Raw genomic sequence first — 22,980 nt, forward strand, 5'->3', positions numbered from 1 at the left:
TCAGCTCACTGCAACCTCCGCCTCCCGTGTTCAAGTGATTCTCCTGCCTCAGCCTCCTGAGTAGCTGGCATTACAGGCACCGGCCACCATGCCTGGCTAATTTTTGTATTTTTAGTAGAGACGGGGTTTCACCATGTTGGCCAGGCTGGTCTCGAACTTCTGACCTCAGGCAGTCTGCCCACCTCAGCCTCCCAAAGTGCTGGGATTACAGGTGTGAGCCGCTGTGCCTGGTTCTCATTTTCCTCTTCTATAAAGGAGAGTAATAACCCTACCTTGTAGGGTTGGTGTGAGGCTCATTTGAAGTTATGTATGTCCAGCTCCTGTTCTATACTATCCACTCCCTAGATGATGGTTATTTTTGTTATGAGTATGATTTGGCCCCCATGCCCTCTGCTCTAACTCAACTCCCATCCTCTCCCTCTCAGGTCTTCTGACCCACTTGCCATTCCCTTATTAGAACATGCACTGTCTGCCTGGCTTTCCACTTCTCACTTTGCACATGGTGGAATCTTGGCGGAAGCACCTCACATCCTGTTGAACCGGGTACTCCTCTGTGATTCATTTGGCCTCTGCACTTCTCCAGGAAGTTCTCTCTGCCACTCCAGGCCGGGTGAAGCTGCTCCTCAGTCTCCCTGGCAACCCACACTTAATTCTATCAGGGTTCTTATTGCACCCTTGGGCAATTACTGAGTTCCTTGCAAGGCTAGTCCAGACTCTCAGTGTATAAACCACCCTTGACGTAACTAATTCCATCTTAGAAAAACCCTCCATTTTATATTTCATAGGCACTTTGCTAACAAAAATGTTTTGCTTAATGAACAAATTTTAAAAAAGAACACAAACAAGCACACTCATCCACTATCAGTTCTCACCAGAGGACCCTCTGACTGTAAAAGAGCCAAGCCTTCAGCTTGGCTGTCTTCACTAACACCATCTTGCAGTCACGCGTGATAAGAACTCAGAATTTGCCACTGAAAGCTCTGCCACATCAAAGACTCTGCCTTGCAAGACCACCAGGCCCAGACCAGGACTCCCTTTGTCTTCTTCCCTCCCTTCGGACTGATTCATTAACCCTTTCTCCTGTCCCTTTTTCCTCTTGATGTTAAATATTACTTTGTTTGTTGTGGAATGTTTAATCTACGACATTCGTATAGTGATTAAGTATACTAGTATGTATGGTTTGCAATATTTACTGACTTATGGAGTGGCTTGAACCTATGTGCTCTGACTACAGAGTGAACGGGAAGGACTAAGGAGAATTGCCTCCTTGAGAACTCTATGTAGCTCCTGGATTTTGTGATTGAAATAGCATTAAAAAAAAAAAAGACTGACATTGTGGAGAGATACAAATGTGTATGGACATGGTCATCTCTAATCTCTAACTGCTATGACACTCAGAGAGGTTGAGAGGCCCAGGACACTCCCCTTGTTCAAGGCTCTGCGTGAAAAGTAGAAGGAAGAAATTGTGCAATATTTTATTTTATTTTATTTTTTTCAGATGAAGTCTCTCTGTTGCCCAGGCTGGAGTGTAATGGCGTGATCTTGGTTCACTGCAACCTCTGCCTCCCGGGTTCAAGCCATTCTCCTGCCTCAGCCTCCCAAGTAGCTGGGACTACAGGCATGTGCCATCACGCCCAGCTAATTTTTGTATTTTTAGTAGAGGCAGGGTTTCACCATGTTGGCCAGGCTGGTCTCAAACTCGTGACCTCAAGTGATCCACCCGCCTCGGCCTCCCAAAGTGCTGGGATTACAGACTTGAGCCACTGCACCGGCCTAATTGTTTGATATTTTAAATGTTTAAATGACCGGCAAGTCGTAGATGCTCAACAAATATTTGTTGAATGACAACAAATTAGCACTGTTGACACAAAAAAGGCAATGCAATATATGGGCTATTTAATATTTGCAGATTTTTATTTAAAAATCTGAATTCACAGTACACTGCAGGCGGTTGCTTAGAAGCATACAAGTTTCAGGAAGTTCTGTCACCCTGTGTATACTCTTTTTTTTTTTTGAGATGGAGTCTTGCTCTTGCTGCCCAGGCTAGAGTGCGATGGTGCGGTCTTAGCTCACTGCAACCTCCGCCTCCTGGGTTCAAGCGATTCTCGTGCCTCAGCTTCCCGAATAGCTGGGATTACAGGTGCGTGCCACCAAGCCCGGCTAATTTTTGTATTTTTAGTAGACATGGGGACCAACGTGGACCATGTTGGCCAGGCTGGTCTCGAACTCCTGACCTCAAGTGATCCGCCCACCTTGACCTCCCAAAGTGCTAGGATTACAGGCATGAGCCACCGCCTGGCCACCCTGTGTATACTCTTATCTGGAGACAACGGCCAAGTCTAAATTTGTAGAGGTAAGGGAAGGAGAGGCCTTGACCCAGGGCCTCCGCTAGCCCGCCTGCTGGAGAGATGGGGAGCTCCTAGGACAGGGGCTGGGTCCTCAAGATGTGGCACGAGGAAGGGGGTCTCACTAAGCCCCCAGCGGCTCCCGCACTGCTCACCCCTGGCTGCGTCCCTCTGCCAGCCTCAACCCAGCCGTCTCCTAGCCGGCGGGGGGTGGCAGTCTCCGTGATATCTTTCTGTCCCGCCGGCAGGCGGCGCCCTCCGACCCTTGTTTCGTCGAGCCCGGACGGGGCGTGCGCGCTCAAAGGTTGCCCGGCTCTGACGCCCGCATTTCCTGGTCTGGAGCCGGCTGAGCCACAGCAGGGTCGCCGCGGGGTCCCGGGGCCGTGCTCCCTGCCCCTCCCAGGAGCGTGCGGGGCGCGGCGGGGCGGGACCAGGCGGGCGAGCTGGGCCCTCGCCCCTCCCTCGGGCAGTCACCTGGGCACGGGCGCTGCAGGTGCCGGGGCCTCAACCTTGCGGAGCCGACAGCCATCGATCCTCTGGTGAGTGCCGGCGCAGGTGGAGGGCGCCTGGCGCTCCCGCCACCGGCGTCCCAGCCTCGGGGCGGCCAACGGTCCCCGCGCCGCTCCCGGCCTCCCTGGCCGGGTGCTCAGAGCGTCTGGGAGGGGAAGGAATTTCCTTTGCAGGAACTCAGGTGCTGGGGGTTCTCTGCTACTTAAGAGATCCAGGAGTGGGGCGCGGACGCCCGAGCCTTCCTGCTTCGGGATGGGGATTACCGCGGAGCCTTAGCAACTGGGGTCTGTCGTGGGTTTGAGGGCAGGGGGTCTGGGGAATGGGCGTGTCCCGCACCCAGAGACTCCCCACCCTCTCTCCAGGGGAGATGCTTTTTAAACATGACAAACCCAGCAAGGTTATAGAAATGGGTGTATGCAACTCTTCGCTCTTTCCTGGCGCCCAGAGGTGAATAGTCTCACACACACGCGCGCGCGCGTGCGTGCATTCATTGGGGCCGACTTTGCGTCCCCTCCCCTGGCCTCGAGCGTTAGGGACGGCGCCCCCGCCCGCGCCCGCCACCGGGATTAAGCCCCAGGGCCTTGCCCGGCTGTTTGTTTTCCGAGGCCATTGCGTCCCGGTAGAGTTCCTGGATGACCATCCTGGCTGGCTCAAAATTCCCTCTAGATTACCTGAGACCACCCCCAGGAACCCAGAGGCTGAAAGTCCTTTTCTCATCTGCGCAGGTGGCCTCGAAGTGGTGGCAGGGCCGCCCCCTGCAGTCCGGAGGCGAACGCACGGACCCGGCCTCCGGAGGCAGGTTTGGCTGGGAGGAACCGCTCCCGCTTCGTCCTACACTTGCGCAAATGTCTCCGGTAAGAGGAAGTGTCGCTTAAATCCCAGAGATAACCCCCATCGAGAAGCATCGCAAAAGACATATGAACGAGTGTTTAGCTCTCAGGATTGTTATTGCTTTGAGTGAAATGGTTTCGTGTGTGCTTTGTGCGTTTATATATAAATATAAACATACATGTATACATTTGACAAGCTCTAAGACCGGCACTTGTGATATCTCCAGAATAGAGTTATTATAGTTATTTGGAAATTGTCAGTGAGGATCAGCCTGGCTGCTATGCGAATTACAGGGAGGAGGACCTGTGTGCAATTTCAAAACGATTTAAGAGAAATTCGGTGGCAATACAAGTTGTGAACGTTGGTCGGATCCTGATTTGATGAATGTTTTTTTAAAATGGAGATGATGGCCGAGTGCGGTGGCTCACACCTGTAATCCCAGCACTTTGGGAGGCCGAGGTGGGTGGATCACCTGAGGTCAGGAGTTCGAGACCAGCCTGGCCAACATGGTGAAACCCTTCTCTACTAAAAATACAAAAATTAGCTGGGTGTGGTGGCACGCGCCTGTAATCCCAGCTACTCGGGAAGGCTGAGGTAGGAGAATCGCTTGAACCCGGGAGGCGGAGGTTGCAGTAAGCCGAGATGGCGCCACTGCAATCCAGCCTGGGAGGCAGAGCGAGACTCCGTCTCAAAATAAATAAATAAATAAGGAGACGATGAAGGAAATTTCTGATTATTTGATAGTATCAAGGAAATTATAATAGTTCTGTTTAGTTACTTTTGGTAATGGTATCCTGATTAAGGTTTTAAAAATCCCTGTAGAGACACAGACTGAAGTTGAAATACAGCTTTGGGATTTGCTTCAGAATTATTCAGTTTTAGATGCTAGCAGAGAAGTGAGGGGAACAAGATAAGAGGAGATCGTTCATGGATTGTTAATAGTTGAAGCTGGAGAGAACACATGGACACAGGGAGGGGAACTTCACGCACGGGGGCCTGTCGGAGGGTGGGGGCAAAGGGGAGGGAGAGCACTAGGACAAATCCCTAATGCATGCAGGGCTTAAAACCTAGATGATGGGTTGATAGGTGCAGCAAACCACCATGGCACATGTATACCTATTAACAAACCTGCACATTCAGCACATGTATCCCAGAACTTAAAGTAAAACAAAAATAAAAATAGTTGAAGCTGGATGATGGTTATGGAAGTCCTTATGCTATTGTTTCAGTATTTGTGTGTGTTTGGCATTTTCCTTTAAACAGAACACCACCACTTGTGGAGCTTTTTTGCATAAGGTAGGTTTGACACTGCAGCTGAGTCTAGATGCAAGGTCTTCACAGACCCTCGTTCTTTGTAAATTGGGTGTCAAGGCTGCTTCTCCAGACTCGGTCATAAAAAGTTTTTTTCTCCCTACTGGAGGTGCCAATTTATTTTGCTCAGAAGGCAGAGGGTGTTTGCTGAGTGTGACAAAGCTGAGCGGATCAAGTTGATGCAGGTGGAGGCTAGGTCAGCTTTTTTTACACAAAGGGCATTAGCAAGCCTGGGGGTTGATTGCCTCCGGTCGGGCGGATTGTATAAAACGTGTTAGCAGTTTTTCCTAATTGCCCAAATCCCTTCCAACTTATGTTCATCAAAAAACAGAGTTCGGAGTAGTGAACACACGTATCGGCATACACTTAGGATTTATGTACACTTCTGGAAGCATTGCATGCATCAATAAAAAGTGTACATGATGAAAACAAAGCACAAGATGAGTGGAGGGCTGCTTATTGCTTGAGAGAGAGCTTAGCTGTGTTGTGTTGCCTATTTCATCTTTACCGTGTTTGCTTCAGGGATCATGACATGTAAATATTTAGCAAAGCACTGACTCCTAAAAGTTCTGCATGGCATTAACACATTTTTTTCAAGAATCATGCTTGAAAGAGGGTAAGGAAGGAGTAATAGCTATATATTCATCAGGCTTGCTCCAGATTTCTTTTCTCCAGATTTAGCCTATAATTCCTACTCAATTCTGTCATGCTTGGTCAGTAATTTGGAAAAATGGTGATTCTGAGAGGGAGCTGTTGAAGTTAATAGAGGGAGGAAGGGGAGGTATATTTCCAGAAGGTAAATCCACATTTTTTAGTAGCTTCAGTATAACTGAATGTAATACCTTTTGATTTAAAGATAAAACAAGTCAAAGAAATGAGATCTGGGACAGTTAAAAGTTGAAGTGTTTGGTGAATCTCCCCGGTGTAGACCTTGCTCGTGTAGATTCACTAATCTAAAGAAGGATGTAAAGCTGTTTTTTTTTTTTTTAAGACGGAGTCTCGCTCTGTCACCCATGCTGGAGTGCAGTGGCGCGATCTCAGCTCACTGCAAGCTCCACCTCCCGGGTTCACGCCATTCTCCTGCCTCAGCCTCCCGAGTAGCTGGAACTACAGGCGCCCACCACCGCGCCCGGCTAATTTTTAGTAGAGACGGGGTTTCACTGTGGTCTCCATCTCTTGACCTCGTGATCCGCCCGCCTCAGCCTCCCAAAGTGCTGGGATTACAGGCGTGAGCCACCGCGCCCGGCCGTAAAGATGTTTTAAGATTCAGCTGAGGAATGCTGAAGCATGTCCTAATTTCACTGCTGTGATGGGAAAATAATGAGACAACCAACAAAAATCCCCTTACATTGGGGGGGAAAATACCACAGCGAATTCATGATGGTTCTTAAATGAAGTGAAATTGTTTGGTTTGTGGCTCTGTTTTCTTGGTATGAATGAAAGAAGTATGCAGCTGTCACGTAACTTTATTTTATACCTCAATTTCCTCTCTAGTTCCCTAAAAGCGCATGGAAAGAGAAAAGAAACTTGCCAGGCCCTTTAGTGACCAAACTAATGTTTACTCTCCTCTGTAGGAGGGTGGTAGATATGGACTCTGGAGAGTTGATTGCTAATAGCCATTTTAAGGACTTACCACAAATGTGACACCATTTCGCCCTGATCCACGTTGTTGAGGGTATGAACGCATTAGAAAAGCAAATTGCTCCCTTGTTGGGCTAGGAATGATAGGAAAGGGTGTTGGCAATCTAGTCAACAGTATTCTCCTAGATTCATAAACACTTTGCTTTCATCTACATCACCTCATCCCATCCTGTGAGGTGAAGCAGTGGTGATAGAGGGTAATTTTGGTTTTTAACAGATGGGAACATTGAAATATAAGGAAGTCAGCCTGGGCAACATAGTGAGACCTTGACTCCACAAAAAATAAAAATAAATAAATAAAAATTAGCCAGGTATGGTGGTGCACGCCTGTAGTCCCAGCTACTCAGGAGGTTGAGGTGGGAGGATTGCTTGAGCCTGGGAGGTTGAGGCTGCAGTGAGCCGTGATCATACCACTGTACTCCAGCCTGGGTGACAGAGCAAGATACTGCCTCAAAAAAAAAGAAATCTAAAGAAGATTGCTTTAAATCACATCTTTAGGGAGATAGGGAAGGAAATTTAACATTTATCAATAGTTCATTGGCTGAAGAAAAGAGTTCATGGGCTGGGTGTGGTGGCTCGCATCTGTAATCCCAGCTCTTTGGGAGGCTGACGGGAGGAAGGTTTGCTTGAGGCCAAGAGTTCAAGACCAGCCTGGGCAACATAGCAAGGCCCCCATCTCTACACAAAATTAAAAAAAATAATAATAATAATAATAATAATAAAATTGGCCAGTGTGGTGGCTGAGGTGGGGAGGATGGCTTGAGCCCAGCAGTTCTAGGCTGCAGTAAGCTATGTTTGCACCATTGCACACCAGCCTGGACAATAGGGCAAGACTCTGTGTCTTAAAAAAAAAAAAAAAAGAATTCATGGTAGTCTTCACACACCTTTTTTTTTTTTTTTTTTGAGACAGAGTCTTGCTCTGTCACCCAGGCTGGAGTGCAGTGGTGCAATCTCGGCTCACTGCAAGCTCCACCTCCTGGGTTCATGCCATTCTCCTGCCTTAGCCTCCCCAGTAGCTGGGACTGCAGGTGCCTGCCACCACACCCAGCTAATTGTTTATATTTTTAGTAGAGACGGGGTTTCACTGTGTTAGCCAGGATGGTCTCAATCTCCTGACCTCATGATCCGCCCGCCTCAGCCTCCCAAAGTGCTGGGATTACAGGCATTCACACATATTTTTGTTTTTTGTTTTGTTTTGTTTTGTTTTGAGACAGAGTTTTTGCATTGTTGTCCAGGCTGGAGTGCAATGGTGTGATCTCGGCTCACTGCAACCTCTGCCTCCTGGGTTCAAGCAGTTCTCCTGCCTCAGCCTTCCACGTAGCTGGGATTACAGGTGCCAGACACCATGCCTGGCTAATTTTTGTATATTTAGTAGAGACAAGGTTTCACCAATGTTGGCCAGGCTGGTCTCGAACTCTTGACCTCAGGTGATCCACCCGCCTCGGCCTCCCAAAATGCTAGGATTAAGGTGTGATCCACCGTGCCCGGCCCACACACGTTTTTAATTCTGACAAATGTCTCTAGGTTGGGTATTATCAGTCCATTTTGCAAATGGAAGTTATAGCTAGAGGTTAATAGTTTTTGCCTGAGGTCTTGCAGCTAGATTCAAACTCAGCTCTGTCAGGTTTGACAGTCTGCGTTATTTCTGGCGGTTTCACACTACCTTTAGCAGGAAGCAGAGCAACACGCCCAAGAATTGGGTAGTCTAGGCAAACTATCTTCTTATCACACCCTACTGTCCTGGTGACAGGCGAGGGGCATGGGTCACAGCTGACCAACAGATGTTCTGTTGGGCCAGCACAGAGCTTAAGAAAAAAACACTGAGTCAACGTTGAAAATTGGGAAATGTCAAATATTCTGCCCTAATGATTCCCAAAGGCAATACTAGAGCAGCTGCCTCTTTAGGGAAGGGTAGTACATTCCAGTCCCCTTAGCCCCCAGCAATCCCTAAAATAGTCCCTAGCCCTGAGATTTTTTTTTTTTTTTTTTTTTTTTACGGTAAGAGATCTTTTTTTTTTTTTTTTGAGACGGAGTCTTGCTCTTTCGCCCAGGCTGGAGTGCAGTGGCGCAATCTCGGCTCACTGCAAGCTCCGCCTCCCGGGTTCACGCCATTCTCCTGCCTCAGCCTCTCCGAGTAGCTGGAACTACAGGCGCCCGCCACCACGCCCGGCTAATTTTTTGTATTTTTTAGTAGAGACGGGGTTTCACCGTGGTCTCGATCTCCTGACCTTGTGATCCGCCCGCCTCAGCCTCCCAAAGTGCTGGGATTACAAGCGTGAGCCACCGCGCCCGGCCGGTAAGAGATCTTTCTATGTATGTGTCACTACCCCACATGGAATAACAAAATATAGGTTGAGAGGCTCTTGTTGCAAGAAAAATGGGAAAGACACTTTGGGAGGCCAAGGTGCAGGGATCACCTGAGGTTGGGAGTTCGAGACCAGCCTGACCGACATGGAGAAACCTCGTCTCTACTAAAAATACAAAATTAGCCTGGCATGGTGTCATATGCCTGTAATCCCAGCTACTTGGGAGACTGAGTCTGCAGAATCACTTGAACTCAGGGGGCGGAGGTTGCGGTGAGCCGAGATCACGCCATTGCACTCCAGCTTGGGGAACAAGAGCGAAACTCCGTCTCAAAAAGAAAAAAAGAAAAGAAAAGAAAAATGGGAAAGAGCATATTCCTTTGAGGAAATGAGAGTCTTGTGTTTAGTCTCAGTGCTTCTCTGTCAGACGAATACAAGCTGCGTTGTCATTTTTCTCCCATGCTGCCTATTTTTCTCACTTACAAGGAACTTGTTCGCTACCCCCTGCAGTTTGACAAGAATGGAGTAGGTGTGGGCAGGCCTCAGTAGGGCAAAGGAATGGCTCCAAACTCCCACACCATTGGGTCTTTGTGAGTAGGCAAGTGGGTCTTGTGCACTTCGGCGGTTCCCCAGGGTGTCCTGCAGGGATGGGGCACCAAAAAGGCCTTTAACCCTTCCCCTTTAAGCAGGGGACCCATGTGGATCCTGAGTTTGTGCATCAGCTCACTGTAGCTGCTCTGAGCTGGACCCCAGCCACTCTGAGGGGTTCCTAGGACTTGCAAAGGGCCCCTCTCTGCCTTTGCAAAAGGACCCTTTGCAAAGGGTCCTTCTCTGCCCACTACTCTCCTGCTGATGACAAGTCCACTTCTATACACTGCTTAGGCACAGCCTCCCGAGAAAGCTCTGCAAGGATGAGGAGCTGAGGCGCCCGCATAGTCCAGCCTGAAGGGGTTTCTGTGATGCAAGTCCAAGGGTGGCTTAATTTCCTTGCCTTGAAACTTTCGGTTACGGGTCACGGGGCAAACATTCTCGCCTCTGTGAATAGCTGGAGTTTCATGACAGTTGAAGTTTCTCTTTAGATCTTTGTTTCCTTCCCCTGAGTTCTGCATTTTCTTCCCCTGTGTGTGTGCCGTGGAGGAGAATGAAAAGAGGAAATGGCACAAAAGTGAACCTTGTTGGGTGGCTTTCAGGAAATGTCAGGTGCTGCTGTGAGCCTTTGTCACTCGAGTTGTCGGTCTAGGTGTGTGTGTAAACGGACATGGAATAAACAAGGGCTCCAAGTGGAACGGCTTGTTTTGGCCAAAAGAAGTGAGTTCAGGCCAGGCATGGTGACTCACACCTGTAATCCCTGCACTTTGGGAGGCCGAGGTGGGTGGATCGTGAGGTCAGGAAATCGAGACCATCCTGGCTAACACGGTGAAACCCTGTCTCTACTAAAATACAAAAAAAAAAAAAAAAAGCAATTAGCCAGGGGTGGTGGCACTTGCCTGTAGTCCCAGCTACTCGGGAGGCTGAAGCAGGAGACTCGCTTGAACTGGGAGGAGGAGGTTGCAGTGAGCTGAGATCATGCCACTGCACTCTAGCCTGGGCGACAGAGCGAGATTCTGTCTCAAAAAAATAAAAAATAAAAAAAGAAAGAAAAAAAAAAGAAGTGAGTTCAGAGGCTGACATGTTTTGTGAATGCCAGACCAGCTGCTTGATGGGATCCTTTCTGGAGAATTCTGGGATTCAGGTTTGTGGCTGTGTGCCCCCTCAGGGGATGATTAACCCCCTTGTCAAGGAAGAGTGGGTTAATTGGTTATTAGCCAGAGTGAACAGGGAGAGGCCGAGCAGTCTTGAGTGTGGACTCAGCCAGATCCCTGGGTTTCATTTCTGGTTCTTCAACCACCTGTGTGACCTTGACTCATTTTTTTTTTTTTTTTTTTTTTTTTTGAGACAGAGTCTTGCTGTCGCCCAGGCTGGAGCGCAGTGGCGCGATCTCGGCTCACTGCAGGCTCCGCCCCCCGGGGTTCACGCCATTCTCCTGCCTCAGCCTCCCGAGTGGCTGGGACTACAGGCGCCCGCCATCTCGCCCGGCTAATTTTTTGTATTTTTAGTAGAGAGGGGGTTTCACTGTGTTAGCCAGGATGGTCTCGATCTCCTGACCTCGTGATCCGCCCGCCTCAGCCTCCCAAAATGCTGGGATTACATGCGTGAGCCACCGCGCCCGGCCGACCTTGACTCATTTTTAAAAACCTCTTTGTACCTCAGTTTCCCCTGTGTAAGCTAGAAGTAATAATAATACCTATGTCATAGGGCTGTGAGGATTCAATGGCACGTCAAGTGCTTGTAACAGTGCCTGGCATGGAGTAGGATGGATTGTGAGTTAGCTAGTATTATTGTTGTTGTTAGAGCCCTGCTTCCTTTACTTTCACTTTTACTGGGGAGAATTTCCCCCACATAATGTTAGAAGAAAGACCACAGGGAAGAAATGCGTCCCAGCTCTGACCTCTGTTCGTGGAGTGAGCCATGGGCTGCCCATCTGGGTTGCCACGTGGCCTTAGGGAAATGTTCTCCATGACAAACGCTAACAGGGTGTTTGGTGCAGCAGCAGCTTTGGAATTGATGAGAACTGGGCCACAACTTGTGACTCTGAGCCAGGGCTTTGGCTTTGTTGTCGGGGATTAAAATCTCCACTGACTGTGCAAAGGAGTTGGAATCCCCTAGCATTCATGTGGATACAAACTCCATCCCCTTATGAGAGAGCGGACTAGTGTTAGCTGGGACACAGGAGTCCCAGCCTCAGCTATGCCACCGCCTGGCAGGGGTTTAAGGCCAGGTCTTCTGGGCAGCCAGTGCCTCTTCTGTCACCTGGGGATAAGCATATCTAATAGGAATGTTGTGAGGGGCTAACAACATTTTATGAAATCCTGACACAGACACAGCGAAGTACAATGCCTGACTTGCCCCTTAGTAGTAAAATCATAGAACAGATACATTGAGAGGCTTACTTTTTAACTTGGAAAAGTAATATAGATGCTGTTAACTAATGTTTATTTAATATTTTATAGTTCCTAAAAGGGCTATCTGGTTTGATCTTTAAACTAGCAATGCGGGTTTCTGTTTGTTTATATTTGTTTCAATTGCCTTTGGCTGCCTGTCAGGAGAGGAGGTACAGAAGTGAACCCAAGTTCAGGCCAGAAATGAGAACATGGAATGGCCTTCATTTTACTTTATCAGAGAGGTAACATGAGTTCTTATTCTTTATGCCCTTAAGTAATTCTGAGGAGGGAGCAATTTAGAGATTGATCGCTAAGGTGTTCCTGGGAAGCTGAAAGCATCCATGGTGTCCAGGGAAGCTGAATGGAGGGCCAGTGATTCCCCTCCAAGCAGCAGGGCAGAGGTCTCCCCTGTCGACAGCCCTTGCCCTGTCCCCTTCAGCAGGGGGCGGTGGGAGGAAGAGAGGCAGTAGGCTTTGGATTCTCTCTCCTGCCCCAGGTGCAGACCCAAAGCTTCAGAGTCCATCCTACCTTCACCTAACCCTTCGTCCTTCTCCTGAACTCCAGCCAGGTGTTCCAGTGGGAAGTCTGTACCCGCCACACCCTCACCCGCATCCCCAGCGGATGGGCCCCAAGCCTGCACTCTCCTGCTCAACCCCCGCAAGGTTTTCTCTTCTTCCCATGGCCTCTGCTGCTTTCCATTGCTGCCCTTGCCTCTTGATCCTGCCTGCCTTCAACTTTACTGTATTCTGAAAGGTTTAAAGGGAAAAGTCTTTTATGACCCACAATCCAAGGATCTGAAGGCATTGACATTTGGGTATATTTCCTTTTTATTTTGTTTTACTTTGGTTTTTTATAAATTTAAAAAATTTTAACATTTTATAAACAATTCATTTTATGTTAGAATTTTAACATAGTTGCCATACTTTGATTAAAATTTATCATTATGATGATATCAAAAAGACACCTGCATGCATATGTTTATCATAGCACAATTCACAATTGCAAAGTTATGGAATCAACCTAAGTGTCTATCAACCAATGAGTGGATAAAGAATATGTGATATATATATATATATACACGTCACATATACACATACACAGCATGGAATACTACTCAGCTATAAAAAGAACAAAATAATGTCTTTTGCAGCAACTTGGATGGAACTGAAGGCCATTATTCTTTTCTTTTTTTTTTTTTTTTTGAGATGGAGTCTTGCTCAGTCACCTAGGCTTTAATGCAGTGGCCCAGTGTTGGCTCACTGCAACCTCCACCTCCCAGGTTCAAGCGATTCTCCCGCCTCAGCCTCCCGAGTAGCTGGGATTGCAGGCACCTGCCATCATGTCCAGGTAATTTTTGTAGAGACAGGGTTTCACCACGTTGGCCAGGCTGGTCTCGAACTCCTGACCTCAGGTGATCCAGCCACCTCTGCCTCCCAAAGTGCTGGGATTACAGGCGTGAGCCACCACGCCCATGAAGGCCATTATTCTAAGTGCAGTAACTCAGGAATCGAAAATGAAATGCCTTATGTTCTCACTTATAAGTAAGTGGAAGCTAAGCTATGGGTACACAGATGCATACAGAGTGATATAATGGACTATGGAGACTCAGAGGGGAGGATGGGAAGGGGATGAGGGATGAAAAACAACCTATTAGGTACAATGTACACTACCTGGGTGATGAGTACTCTAAAATCGTAGACTTTACCACTGTACAGTTCATCTATGTAACCAAAACCCACTTGTACACCTAAAGCTATTAAAAAAATTTTTTTAAATAAAAAATATCATTGTATTCCCCTATGTCTTTATAAATTTTTTTAATGACTGCACGCTATTTTAGTCTTTTTTAGCCATTCTCTTAAAATATTAGAGAACTAAGTCATTACTCATTTTTTGATGTTGTACAACATTCCAATTTGAATGCACATAAACCTTGGATCCCATTTCACATTATTTGAGATGGATTCCTGTAAAAATAATTACTGAGTCAAAGGTTTTCAACATTGGAAAGTTTTCTTTCTTTCTTTTTTTTTTTTTTTTTTTTTTTTTTGAGACGGAGTCTTGCTCTGTCACCCAGGCTGGAGTGCAGTGGCGCGATCTCGGCTCACTGCAAGCTCCGCCTCCCGGGTTCACGCCATTCTCCTGCCTCAGCCTCTCCGAGTAGCTGGGACTACAGGCGCCTGCCAACACGCCCGGCTACTTTTTTTTTTGTATTTTTAGTAGAGACGGGGTTTCACCGTGGTCTCGATCTCCTGACCTCGTGATCCGCCCGCCTCGGCCTCCCAAAGTGCTGGGATTACAAGCGTGAGCCACCGCGCCTGGCGGAAAGTTTTCTTTCTTATTACAAAAGCAACAGATTTGTATTGTGGAAGATACAGGACAGTGTAAAAAGTAAACATGTACCTCTATTCTCACCAACCAGTTGCTGTTCGTGTCGCCAGGTTCTCCCCCTCCAGGATACATGTCCTCTTCAGGCTTGCTCCATGCGTGGCCTGTGGGCTGGCAGCATGGCATCACCTGGGAGCTTGTTAGAAATGCAAAATCTCAGGCCTGCCCCAGACATTGAATCAGAATCTGTCTTTTAACAAGATCCATATTCAAGTTTCAGAAGTCTTAGTCCCCGAGGCCACCACCTTACCAGTTGCGGTGGGCTGGCATTAATTACCTCTGATCTGTGAATATACATACATTTTTCCTATTTCCCTGATAATGGGATGTACCACTGTGTCTACCACTGGTTCGCACCCTCCTATCTCCCTTAACGTAAGACCATGTAAGGACAAGAGCTGGCTCCCCTCAGTAATACCGGTTCAGGGATCAGCAGGATCTCATCTCATCCCCCTATGAGAAGCCCTGCTACACACAGCTTTATCTTGTATCTGTCATTTAACATTATATCATCAGCATTTTCCTGTTATTTAGTTTTTCTCTCAAGTTTATCTTTCATGGCTGCAGGTGGTAGTCCATCTTATGACTGTCTCATAATTCATTTGACTTATTCCCTATTGTTAGACATTAAGTTGTTTTGATTCTTTTGGGGACGGGGGAGGATGTACTGTGGGCTATTATAAGTATGTCGAAGTGAACTGCTTCTGCAGTAATTATTTCCTTCAACCCAGATTATTTCCTTATGATAAATTACCAGAGTGCAGACACTGGGTCAAAAGGCATGAACGTTTTAAACCCTCCTTAAAATGCCCCAGGAGTATAGGAAGTGCCCTGACATGGTGCCCTCCCAGACACTGGGTAGTGTGGTCTGTAGACAGATTCCGGGGAGCAGGGTCATGCCTCATTCGCATCACACCTCCAGGGCTGGTGTAGAGCCAACTCTGAGGTCACTCTAAGGGGACCTGGGGGAATGGAAAGGAAGTGACGGAAGGATGGGCAAGCTGCCTGTGGTGGTGGTGCTCCTTTCCTCCTGGCCTGAGTCCTGAGTCACAGTAGATGTCACTGACTGGGCAGCAGCCTTCCTCAGGGTGTGTCCACAAAGTTTAGCCTTTCCTCCTGGCACCCGTCTTCCAGTGGCTTGGGAGCTGGAGCGGGTGGTGGAGGCCTGAAATGACTACTTGGTGAGTCTGGAACCTGCCGGACCTGATTGCTGCCAAGCTTGTTTTTGCTTCACGAGTCTGAGATTGTTGGGTTCTCTAATACCCTTTTCTTCTCACCAGCAGACCAGGAACCTGATATTAAGTAAACTTTATTCTGAAAGGTACACTCAGACAATTCCTTTTTTTTTTTTTTTTTTGACACTGAGTTTCACTCTTGTTGACCAGGCTGGAGTGCAATGGTGCGTTCTTGGCTCACTGCAACCTCCACCTCCCAGGTTTAAGTGATTCTTCTGCCTCAGCCTCCCGAGTAGCTGGGATTACAGGTGCCTGCCACCATGCCCACCTAATTTACTTCTTCTTCGTCTTCTTTTTTTTTTGTTGTTGTTGTTGTTGAGATGGAGTTTCGCTCTTGTTGCCCAGGCTGGAGTGCACTGGTGCGATCTCAGCTCACCGCAACCTCCACCTCCCAGGTTCAAGTCATTCTCCTGCCTTGGCCTCCCAAGTAGGTGGGATTACAGGCACCTGCCACCATGCTTAGCTAATTTTTTTTTTTTTTTTTTTTTTTTTTGAGATGGAGTTTTGCTCTTATTGTCCAGGCTGGAGTACAATGGCGCGATCTCTGCTCACCATAACCTCCACCTGCCAGGTTCAGTGATTCTCCTGCCTCAGCCTCCCAAGTAGCTGGGATTACAGTCATGCACCACCATGCCCACCTAATTTTTTTGTTGGTCAGGCTGGTCTTGAACTCCTGACCTCAGGCAATCCACCCGCCTCAGCTTCCCAAAGTGCTGGGATTACAGGCGTGAGCCACAATGCCTGGTCAACAATTACATTTTTAAAAATTGAAACATCGGCATTGTATATGTGATTGAATCATAATTTGAACTTCGATGCCTGGAATAAATTTTTCACCCTCCTTAAAAAGTTTTGGAATAAATAAGTGAATGAATATACAATGAGTTTGATTCTGTTACATTATTTACATATGTTAAATGTATTTTTGTTTGTATCATGACATAATTAAAACATTTAGAAACGAGTATCAAATCATTAGTCAGCCATTTATATTAACTATTTGACATGGGCAACAGAAACGCACACTGCTGTACCTCCTGAAAATTCATGTGATTAACTGATGCTGAATTTGTCTAGTAGTATGTCTTTTGGGGGCATTTTTAAGTATTTAAAAGTTTTCGAGGTACATACAGTAAAATGCACAGATCTTAAGTGTTTAGTTTTGATAAATGTATGCACCTATGTAAACAACATTTCTGTCAAGACACAGAACATTTTCATGCTTCAGGCAGTTCTCTCATGCCCCTTTGCAATCGGTCCAGAGGCATCTGCTGTTCTGATTTCCAGCACCATAAATGAGCTTTGTCTGTTCCTCAACTTCATATAAATGGAATGTGATATATAGTAGACAAACAAAAGTGGCTGCTTTTGTTCAACATAATGCTTTTGAGATTTATACAAGCATGACTCTGTAATTCTTTATTGGCAACTAATATTACATTCTTTGAATATACCATAATTTAGCCATTCTCCTTTGATGATCATTTGGGTTGTTTCCAGTTTTGGGCTATTGTGAATAAAGCTGCCATAGCTGAGCATGGCAGCTCATGCCTATAATAGCAGCACTTTGAGAAGTCAAGGTGGGAGGATCACTTGAGTCCAGGATTTCGAGACCAGCCTGGGCAACGTAGCAAGACTCTGTCTGTTAAAAGAAAAAATTGTTATTAGCCGAGTGTCATGGCAGGCACCTATAATCCCATCTGCTTGGGAGGCTGAGGCATGAGAATCACTTGAACCTGGGAGGCAGAGGTTGCAGTAAGCCGAGATCACGCCACTGTACTCCAGCCTGGGTGACACAGCGAGACCCTGTCTCAAAAAGAAAATTGTTAAAAAAAAAAAAAGCTACTATGAATATTCTTGTACAAGTCTTTTTTAAAAAACAGCTTTATTGAGGTATAATTTATATGCCATAAAACCCACTCATTATGTACAGTTCTATGGTTTTTAGTAATTTATAGGTTTGTGCAACCATCATCATAATCCAGTTTTAGACTTTTTGTCACCCCCAAATTTCTCTCTGCCAGTATACAATCAGTTCCCACCTCTAGCACCAGACAGCCATGGAACTTCTTTCTGTCTCTTGCCTTGTCTGGGAAATTTCAAATAAGAGGAATCTTGGGATATGTAGTTTTTTGTGTCAGGCATCTCTCACTTAGCACATTTTTGAGGTTCATCCATGTTGCAGCATGTATCAGTAGCTTGTTCCTTTGTATTGCTGAATAGCAGTTTTATAAATGTACTGCATTTTATTTATCCACTCACCAGTTGATGAACATTTGAATTGTTCCCAGGGCTTGGCTATTATGAGTAATGCTGCCAGGAACGAGATAATGTTGCTATCTACAAGTGTTAGTATGGACCTTATTTGTATTTCTCTTGAGTAGATTTGTAGGGGTATAATTGTGGAGTCATGTGGTAAGTTTATGTTTAACTTTTTAAGAAACTGCCAAACTATTTTCCAAAAGCGGCTGTGCAGTGTTAGAGTCCCACTAACAGTGTATGAGGATTCTCTACATTCTTGCCAACATTTGAAATTGTTAGTCGTTCTTATTATAGATATTTCAAAGGGTATATAATGGTGTCTCATTGCAGTTTTAATTTGCATTTCCCTAATGACTAATGCTGTTGAGTTCCTTTTCATGTGTTTATTAGTTACTTATATGTCTTCTTTTTTATTGGATATTTGATCTATATTGATATCAATATAGATACATATCATCTTCAATGACACGTCTAGTTACATCTTTTGCCCCATTTTAAAACTGGATTATTTCTCACCATCCTCTTATTGAGGTTCAAGAATTTTAAGATATATATCTGGTTGCAAATTCTTTATCAAATATATGGTTTGGGGCTGGGTGCCGTGGCTCACACCTGTAATCCCAGCACTTTGGGAGGCCGAGGCCAGCAGATCACCTGAGATCAGGAGTTCAAGATCAGCCTGGCCAACATGGCGAAACCCCATCTCTACTAAAAATACAAAAATTAGCTGGGCGTGGTGGCATGCGCCTGTAATCCCAGCTACTCAGGAGGCTGAGGCACAAGAATTGCTTGAACCTGGGAGGTGGAGGTTGCAGTGAGCCAGGGTCGCACCACTGCACTCCAGCTTGGGAGACAGAGCGAAACTCTGTCTCAAAAAATAAAATAAAAAAACCAAATATATAGTTTGAAAATATTTTCCCCAAACCCATGACTTTTTTCCTAATGGTGCCTTTTAAAGAAAAAAAAAGTTTTAAATTTTGATGAAGCCTAAGTTGTTGATTTCTTTTATGGTTTGTGTTTTTAATCTCATATCTAATAAATACTTGCTGACCCTTATACAAGTCTTGCGGACATGTTTTGTTATGTTTTTGAGATGGAGTCTCACTCTGTCACCCAGGCTGGAGTGCAGTGGTGCATTCTCGGCTCACTGCAACCTCCACCTCCCAGGCTCCAGTGATTCCCCTGCCTCAGCCTCCTAAGTAGCTGGGATTACAGGTGCACGCCACCATGCCCGGCTAATTTTTATATTTTTAGGAGAGACGTGGTTTCACCATGTCGACCAGGCTGATCTCGAACTCCTGATCTCAAGTGATCCACCCGCCTTGGCCTCCCAAAGTGTTGGGATTACAGGAGTGAGCCTCTGCACTTGGCCGACATGTTTTAATTACTCCTAGGTAAATATCTAGTAGTAGAAGTACTGGATCATAGGATAAGCATATGTTGAAATGCCACACTATTTTCCAAGGGGATATACCATTTTACACCTCAAACAGCAGTGTCTGAGAGTTCTTGTTACTCTACATCTTTTCCAATATTAGGTATTGTTGGTCTTTCTGATTTTAGTCATTCTGATGGATGTGAAATTATATGTCATTGTCATTTTAATTAGCTTTATCCTGATAACTAATGATGTTGAGTATCTTTTTGTTTGCTATTGACCATTTGTACATATTCTTTTTGGAGTGTCTTTTCAAGTATTTTGCCCATTTTTGTTTGAGTAGTTTGACTTTCTGCTATTCATTTGTAGGCACTCTTTATATATGTGGTCTGGTAGTCGGAGCACAAGTCTTTTGTTAGATAGATGTGTTGTAAGCATTTTCTCCCAGTCTGTTATTGCCTTTTCATTTTCTTATGATGAACAGAAGAATCTAATTTTAATGAGTTCACTTTATCAGTTTTTTTCTTTTATATTTGGTGCTTTTTGTGTTTTGCTTGAGAATTCTTTACTCCAAGGTTGCAAACATGTTCTCCTTTGTTTTCCTTGTGGAGTCTTACCTTTTATAGCTATGCTTGTGATCTCTCCTGAGTTAATTTCTGTTAATGGTGTGAAGTGGAGTTAAGTTCCTTTTTTTTCATACAGTTATCCAGTTAGTCCAGCACAATGTGTTGAAAAGACTTTCTTTTACTCCATTGAATTGCATTGGTACTTTCTTATAAATCAAGTGGACTGGTTTGAACTCTCTTCTGTCAACCTGTTTGTTCTTAGGCTCATTGTCTTGAGTTCTGTAATTTATAAGTCTTGAAATCAGGTAGTGTAAGTCATCCAACTTTGTTATTGGCTATTCTGACCCTTCGTATTTTCATATACATTTTAGCATCAGCTTGTGAATATCTTTAAAAAAGAAAAGGGCCCAGCTGGATTTTGATCAGAACTACATTGAATCAACTAATCTGGGGAGGATTGACATGTTAATATGAATCTTCTTATCCATGAACATGGCATATCTCTATTAAGGTCTTTAGTTTTTTTGGCAGTGTTTTGTAGCTTTTAGCATTGACATTTTGTAAATATTTGTACAAATTCTTATTTTATGTTTTTGAGTCTATTGGAAATGATATATTTTCCTTCAGTTTTGAATTTTGTTGCTATATATAACAATGTGGTTTTAAAAATTGACCTGTGATCTTACTAAATTCATTTATTAATTCCAGTGGATTTTTTGTAAGTACCTTAGGATTATCAATATACATAAATGTCATCTACAAATAGTTTTATCTTATCCTTTCTAGTCTGTATGCCTTTCTTTTATTTTCTTGCCTTACTGAATGGGCTAGGATATCTTAAAATGTTGAGTAGAAGTGGTAAGGACAGATATCCTTACCTTGTTTCCAATTTTAGGGGTAAAGTGGTCAGGCTTTCACACTTAAGTATAATGATAGCTATAGATTTTTCATAGATGTTCCTTATCAGGTTGAGGAAACCATCAGTTTCCTACTTTGCTGAGAGGTTTTTATCATGAATGGTTGTTGAATTTTGTCCAGAGATTTTTCTGCATCTCTCAAGATGGCCATATGCTTGTTTTCTGTATTCGGTAATGTGAATATATTTATTTTTCATCTGTTGGCACTTTCTCTTCACCTCAAATTAAGGAAAAGACCACAGTTACCCATTTAGGTATTTTTTTTTTTTTTTAATTACTCATCTTTAACACTTGAATATCTTGGCATTGTGCATGGAATATAAGTTCAGGAACATGATTTAGACAATTTGAATCAGACAATTTCCATAAAATATTTTATAAACTAAAAAGCAACGTGTGTGTGTGTGTGTGTGTGTGTGTGTGTGTGTGTGTGTGTAGAGTTATTTGGCTTGAGAGCCCTGCCTGCCCAACAAACTTATCTTAAACTTTCATCATTAGTCTCATGCTTAAAAAAAAAGTCTCATTTAAGTAGAGACTTCAGGCAGTCGAGGGAGCAAGCTACATGAGTATAAGAAAGAATACCATCCCAGGCAGAATGGTCTTCTGAAGCACAAGTTCAAAGGCCCTGAGGTCCCAGAGGTATCCAGAAAACTGTCTCTTCAAAATTGCTTTTGCCTGACATTGAAGCGACAGCAGGGGCTAAGAAAACATCACCACCTTCTGGCAGAATAGAAGGACTGAGCTGCTCAGGTCAAATCATTGTAGTAAAATATACCTAAAATTTACCATCTTAACCATTTTTAAGTGTACAGGTCAGTGGCATTAAGTACATTCACATTGTTGAGCAACTGATACTACTATCTATGCATCTTCAGAACTTTTTCATCCTGTGCTGAAAACCTGCACCCATTAAACGGTAACTCCTCATTCTCCCCTTCTCCTAGCTCCTGGCTACTGTTTACTTTTTGTCTATGAATTTGATTATTCTAGGTACCTCATATATATGGGATCGTATGATATTTGTCATTTTCTGTCTGCTTATTCACTTAGCATAATGTCTTATGGGTTAATCCACCTTAGCATGTATCAGAATTTCTTTTCTTTTCTTTTCTTTTTTTTGAGACGAAGTCTTGCTCTGTCACCCAGGGTGGAATGCAGTGGCCCGATCTCGGCTCACTGCAACCTCTGCCTCCCAAATTCAAGTGATTCTCCTGCCTCAGCCTCCCTAGTAGCTGGGATTACTGGCGTCTGCCACCACGCCCAGCTACTTTTTGTATTTTTAGTAGAGACAGGGTTTCGCCATGTTGGCCAGGCTGGTCTCGAACTCCTGACCTCAGGTGATCTGCCCACCTTGGCCTCCCAAAGTATTGGGATTATAGGCGTGAGCCACCGTGCCCGGCCAGGATTTCATTTCCTTTTAAGACTGAATAATATTCTACTGTATGGCTATAAAGTCATTCTTAGGAAATGTGTATGTTATGTTTCTGAATCCTGAGAGAATGGAAACAAAACAGGTAGAATGGTAGTGGGGCAAGCTGGCGTAGGTCTGGGATACTGTTACCAAAGACTTATAGGAGAACTGGACCCCGGCTGATTGGGCGGGCTACCCCTGACAATGTGATGGTGAAAAAAGGATCTCTCTTAGGTGGTTGGTCTGGTTCAGTTTCTCGGCAATGATGAATAACTGTGGTTTCAGAAACCATGAACAACTAAGCATGAAGAATGTCATAACCTCTCTGGTGGTTGAGTCATACAAGGAGCCACATTCAGAAGCCAGGGATGGAGAGTGGGGTCTCAGGGACTACTGAGCACAGATTTCTGATTGCTACTTTCCAGGTCATTGTATGCTTAAGCCCTTTATTTTGCTTAAGAAAGCAAGGACATGATAATCATTGAGAACCAGGAGGCAATCTCTAGTTCAGATGTTCTTTTAAAAACTCTTTTTTCTTTTGAGACGGAGTCTCGCACCGTCCCCCAGGCTGGAGTGCAGTGGAACGATCTCTGCTCACTGTAAGCTCTGCCTCCCAGGTTCACGCCATTCTCCTGCCTCAGCCTCCTGAGTAGCTGGGACTACAGGCGTCCGCCACCACGCCTGGCTAATTTTTTGTATTTTTAGTAGAGGCAGGGTTTCACCGTGTTAGCCAGGATGGTCTCGATCTCCTGACCTCGTGATCCGTCCAAAGTGCTGGGATTACAGGTGTGAGCCACCACACCCGGCCTTAAAAACTCTTTTTAAACCTCTTCTATAAGCATGTTTGCTAAGCGGTCAGCCCATAAGTATCTGAACAACTGTTCTTATAATCCTTTGTTGC

The 22,980-nt window shown here is 45.2% G+C and overlaps 1 protein-coding gene across 2 annotated transcripts in view; it reads left to right on the plus strand.

The window, feature by feature from the left end:
* Nucleotides 1-2,669: 2,669 nt before the first annotated feature.
* The window catches only part of GPR160 (G protein-coupled receptor 160), a 46,488-nt gene continuing 26,177 nt past the window's right edge, over nt 2,670-22,980 (plus strand). Inside the window, exons 1-2 of one of the 2 annotated variants that reach the window (XM_003256436.3) lie at nt 2,670-2,884; nt 3,581-3,709. The gene's annotated coding sequence lies outside the window, so the exon portion shown is untranslated. The remainder of the gene's footprint in view (nt 2,885-3,580; nt 3,710-22,980) is intronic. The other variant, XM_003256438.4, reaches the window with a different exon arrangement.

Source organism: Nomascus leucogenys, chromosome 11 (assembly GCF_006542625.1).
Source record: "Nomascus leucogenys isolate Asia chromosome 11, Asia_NLE_v1, whole genome shotgun sequence".
NCBI classification, from domain to species: Eukaryota; Metazoa; Chordata; class Mammalia; order Primates; family Hylobatidae; genus Nomascus; species Nomascus leucogenys.